Below are 6,000 nucleotides of genomic sequence, written 5' to 3'. Positions count from 1 at the left end.
CAGATAGTGATGTTTTGGATGTTAGATCCGTAATATTAAATTCTAATTCATAATTTATAACATACTAGAATAATAGGATTAAAAAAATACCGGGATCTATTCCGTGAATTGTCTTCTGATGCGGAATTTACTGTGATGAACGATAAGAACAGATGTGGTCTTCCTCAACTAAATCGCCTTATTCTTCAATAGGACCTTCGTCTCTCTTCCGAATGGGGAAAAGGGAAACTGTGTGTGATTTAGTATATTGGGGATCATAACCATGTTGTGTCTCTTTATATAGGGTTCTCATAATTCCCTATGGTATCTACTCAATTGGCCCATATCCATGACCCATTCCTTAATAGGTATGAAGACCTGATCACTATCAATAACAGATTCTTCTTCAAAGACAACATTATTTATGGTTTTTTCCCTTCCAAACTCAATATCCTCAAGGAATATCACATTTCCCGTTTCAAAGAAGGATCGTGAAGTGGGATCGTAAAACTTATAACCCCGAGAGCGTTCAGCGTAACCAACAAAATAACAGCTAATTGTCCTTGAGTCCAGTTTTCTTTCATGGGGCCTATAAGGCCGCGCCTCAGCTGGACAACCCCAAATGTGCAAGTGCCTAATGCTAGGTTTTTTGCCTGTCCAAAGTTCATAGGGGGTTTTGGCAACTGCTTTGCTCGGTACCCTGTTAAGGATGTACACTACGGTCTTGAGAGCTTCTCCCCAAAGTGACTCTGGCAAAGAGGAGTGACTGATCATACTCCTTACCATATCTTTAAGAGTTCGGTTTCGTCGCTCTGTAACACCATTCATGCTGGGTTTGCCCGGCATGATGTATTGCGGAACAATTCTACTCTCTTTGAGGAAAATTGTTAAAGGTCCTGGACGTTGTTCTCCTGATCCATCATACCGTCCATAGTATTCACCACCACGATCGGATTTGACAGCCTTGACATTCAGGGATTGTGACTTCCCATGTATTAAATATAGGTAACCGAATCTAGAGTAATCGTTTATGAATGTAATGAAGTACTGTTGGCTATTCCATGAAGCTGTAGGGAATGGACCATAGATATCTCTGTATGTATAAGTTCTAAGACATCTTTAGCTCTTTCGGCACCTAATTTTCTAACATTTGTTTGTTTCCCCTTGATGTACTTAACACAAACTTGGAAGTTTGTAGTATCTAGGGGTTCAAGAATTCCATCCGACACAAGTCTTTGAATTCTCTGTTTAGAGATATGTCCTAAACGTTTGTGCCATAATGTGGCGGAATTCTCACTTAATTTTTGCTTTGTAACACGTGAACTAATTTGCAATATTTCTCTATAGGAACTAACAACATCAAGTATATATAGATTATCGATTAAGGTACCGAAACCAACAAAATTTGAATTTTGGTAGACTAACTTTATTATTTCCAAAAGAACAAGAAAAACTTGATTTGTCCGAATTGGAAATAGAAATTAAATTCCGCCTAAAAGACGGTGCAACAAATGTCTCAAATAAATCCAAATAAAATCCAATGCTTAATTGTAATCTGAAAGTTCCTATAGCCACTACTGCAACTTTATTGCCATCGCCCACAAAGATAAATTTTTCAGCATGACTTGGCGGTCAGCTCCACAGGCAACCCTGCAAAGACATACTAATGTGAGTGGTAGCACCAGAATCCACCCACCAAGTGTCTCTAGGTACAGAAGTTAAATTAACTTCAGAACAAACTAAAGTTAGAGGCATACCCTTCTTTACACGCCAGATGGCGTACTTGGGACTATCCTTCTTCATATGTCCCGACTTCTTGCAGAAGAAGCAGGTAAACTCCTCAGCCTGCTTCTTCTGTTTCTTAGTCTGAGAAGAACCTACTGCAATATCTTTACCTCTTTTCTTCTTCTTGTACTGAGAGGTTGAGGCCAAGTGAACACTTTCAGTCTTATCCTGTTGCTGCCTCTCTTCCTCTTGCACGCAGTGATATATAGCTCATTTAGGGACTATTTGTCCTTATGAGTGTTATAACTCACTTTGAATTGGCCAAAGTGTGCAGGAAGAGAGATCAGAACCAAGTGCACGAGCAAGTCCTTAGATAGCTCTAACTTAAGTGACTTGAGTTTTGATGCGAGATGAGACATTTTCGTGATGTACTCTCTTATGTTTCCTTTGCCTTATACTTCATCGAAACAAGTTTAGCCAAAAGGCTACTCGCCTCTAATTTTTCATTCTTGGCAAAATATTGTTCAATTTCTTATAGGAACTTCTTGGCGCTCTCGATCTCTGTCATAGAGCCCCGAAACGCCTCCAGAGTGGAGTGTTTCATGATCATCAAACACATTTGGTTAGAGCGCTCCCACTTCTCAATTTTAACCTCATTGAGGTTGTCAGGAGTAGAAATGGGTGGCTTTGCCCGAAGTGCAAGATCCAAATCCATACAACCGAGGACGATTTCCACAGTATCTTTCCAGGCCTTAAAATTCGTCTCGTTTAACATTGGAATGCTACTGATTTGAGCAGTAACATTTGAAGCAGTAACAACAGAAACTGTATAAAAAACAAAATAAACAAACATACTCACATTAACTAACATGTCATATAAAAAAAAATAGACAAGTACAAAATAAAATCCAAATTGGGGACCCTTCTCAAGATACCTAGTACAATATTAATTCCTAGTCTTTGGACAGAGAAATTAATTGTAAGTGGTACTCTCTGTGCAATGATCAAATACTGACAATCAGTTCTGTTAAACAATAACTTTTCTTTAGACCAACTATTGTTCACATGAAAAATCTTTATAATTGTCACGCATTTATCATCACAGGTACGTTGTTTATTTGGCCAAATTGTGTTTTCCTTTGGGCCGAGTACAATTTGCATAAATAACTCCGTATAAACAGCTATGTATTTTTAGTCAAATTATTCTACACTACAGAGGTTACTTTGGCAACATGTAGTTTCAAATAATTTGGTTGAAAATACTAGACCAACTGAAGAAAATAATTTTTTTTTTATTCAGTTGCCCAACACTGTGGCACCGCCCCATTGGTGATGCAGTGTTGACCTTTATTTCTTTGGAGTTGTAATAAATGTTTTGTAATATAATATATATAAACAAAACATTTAGTCAAATGTAATAAACAAATATGAGCAGCCTTATTGGGCATATACGCCAAACGCAAAAGTTAGCTCGGTCGAGCCACCTTAGCCTGAGTCGACCCGATCTGTAGCAACCGGTTCGAATTGACTCACCTGAGTCAATCTCATTAGGTAAGTCTTAAAAACCCTGAGTTGTATTTTTTTTTTAATGCTACTCTTTGTCCAACGGACATAGCAGCGCACCCGTTACTTTGAACGGCACAGCAGTTGCCAACAGACGCACGCCCACTGCAGTGGCCCAACGGGCATGGCAGTGTGCCCGGTGGAGGCAACGGGGGCTGCTGTCACCCAACAGCGCGCCGACGGCACAACAGCACTCCCGACGGGACTTGCTGTCGCCCAACGATGACGGCAACGCTCCCGACGGGCACTGCGGTCGCCCAACGGCCACGACAACGCTCTCGACGGGCGCTGCTGTCGCCCAATGGTGACGAGAGCTCTCCCGACGGGCACTGCTGTCGGCCAATGGCCACGACAGCACTCCCGACGGGCGCTGCTGTCGCCCAAGGATCCTTCGGTGCCCCTCCCCTGTTCTCTCGCCGGACGTCGCTGCTACAACACTGTTTTGTTGTTTTTCGACGCTCCTGTCCCCTTCCGACGACGGAAAATCAATGGCGACGATAGAAAAAACGCTGCCAACGAACAGCTTCTATTGTCGCTGTCGCCCTCTCTGCTCACGCGCAGAGAAAAAAAAAAACAAAACAAAAAACAAGGAGCGGGGGGTGGATGTGGGGGGGCATCAATGCAGCAGATTGCGTCACCACTCCCATTTATCCCGCCGGACGTCGCTGCAGCGTCTGACGATGCAGCTGTGCACTGCGCACAAGAGTGCAAATTCTCCTTCCTGCGCGCGACGTAGGTGAACTCGCCGGAGACGAATTCCGTGAAGAAATTAAAATTTCTGTAATCCACGAAATTCATCCAGAAATCCTAATAATCTAACATGTACTGCTCTGATACCACTTGTTAGATCCGTAATAGTAAATTTTAATTCAGAATTTACAATAAGAACGGATGTGGTCTTCCTCAACTAAATCACCTTATTCCTCAATGGGACCTTCGTCTCTCTTCCGGATGGGGAGAAGGGAAACTGTGTGCGATTTAGTATATTGGGGACCATAACCATGTAGTGTCTCTTTATATAGGGTTCCCATAATTCCTTATGGTATATACTCAATTGGCTCATATTCACGGCCCATATCCATGGCCCATTCCTTAATGGGCTTAAAAAAATTAGATCACTTAATTTCAGCCTATTCTATTAATAATAGAAAATATAATTGCATAATAAATATGTTACCCAAATTAAAATAGGAAATGTGAATTTCCTAACACTGGAAAGCGAGTATTGGGTGGCATAGCATCTCCACGCGCTTGCAGGTTCCCATCTCTCAAACCCATAAATAGCTCACGTTCCTGAAACCACAGCAATCAAGATAACAAAGCATTATCTCTGACGCATCAACTCATTTACATACTCTGTTTTTTAGTTACTGGCTGATGAGAAACATGTTGGAAGCATAGCAAAAGATATTTTATTGAATTATATAAATAATGGATAAAGTGTCACTGAATACTACAAACGCTGGAATTACTAATCAAATTTCTTCCGGCCAAAGGAAAAAATAAATATGAATAGATGCAAACCATAATTATCTTCAAACAGAAAGTAGAGGGAAGCATAATAGCATGCATACTTTTGCCCTCTGCTACAGAGTAGTGATGAATATCTAAGAAAGAAGACGACTGCTCCCTCTGAGCTCAAAGAGTAGGCGACATAGAGAGTTTCTTGCAGTTACATGTTACATGGTGCCAGCCCAAACGATTGTAATGCATGTTGCATTTTTAGGGGCCAAATGTCATCTTTCACACCTACGTTTTTCCTTCAACAAAAGGCAGACCTGGTCAAGGAAATGCATAGTTGGTTGGTTGGAAGTCAAACCTAGACTGGACCCAACCAATAGCGTCATTCCTAGGCTACGGGTGAACCAGCGCTGCCAAAGTGTTTGTCGGCCTACCCGCCCGCCAAAGGTACGTGACCTAAACCGATTGCGCGATTGAGCTAAACAAAGTGGCCGAGCTATCTCTCGCCTCGAGCAAACATTCCGATGACGACCGCGGCCGACATGCCGATGGAGTCCGCTAGTTACCCCAAACTCTACAATGAGTCTGATTTCGAGATGCTTCCGTCTCCTGAGGGATTTATATCCATTTGCGGCTTGGGTTCTCTTCGTTCAGGTAAATCATGTGTTGCGTTTAACTACTTTAGAAAGGATTAAAAAAAGGTTGAAAAGTCCTTTAGGATAGCATGTGAACTTTTAAGATGAATTGGGTCTTTCTCTCTTGAGTGCAATTTTTGAATGTTTTCTACAATGTCCTTTTAAGAATAATTGAGATTATTAAATTGGGTCCAAGGTTCTTTCCCAAAATGACTCGCCACTTAGAAAACATTTTTCCCAGCTAATAAGTACAAGATTTTTATACTCACTAATGTATGTGGGACTATCCTTTAACACTCCCCCTCATGTGTAGGCACGTGGATAATTTGGGTAGAGGCCCTCACGTGGTAACGCGTAGATAATTTTGGGTGGATGCCTACATATGAGAACCTTGCTCTGATACCATGTTAAATTGGGTCCAAGGTTCTATCCCAAAATGACTAGCTACTTAGGAAATATTTTTCCCAGCTAATAAATACAAGATCTTTATACTCAGTAATGTATGTGGAACTATCCTTTAACAGAGATTAATGAATTCCTTTTATCATGATTAGGCAGGCAATCTGGACAACTCATCTTGTAACGATATTTTGGTGTTTCATTGCTTTAGTTGTCTATGCATTTCAAACCTTACTAG

The sequence above is a fragment of the Aristolochia californica genome, unplaced genomic scaffold (genome assembly GCF_029961685.1).
Source record: "Aristolochia californica isolate CCGP_79_NKW_82.1479 unplaced genomic scaffold, dmAriCali1.0.hap1 SCAF_2, whole genome shotgun sequence".
In the NCBI taxonomy this organism is placed as follows: Eukaryota; Viridiplantae; Streptophyta; class Magnoliopsida; order Piperales; family Aristolochiaceae; genus Aristolochia; species Aristolochia californica.
Note: the sequence above shows the minus strand (reverse complement) of the source record.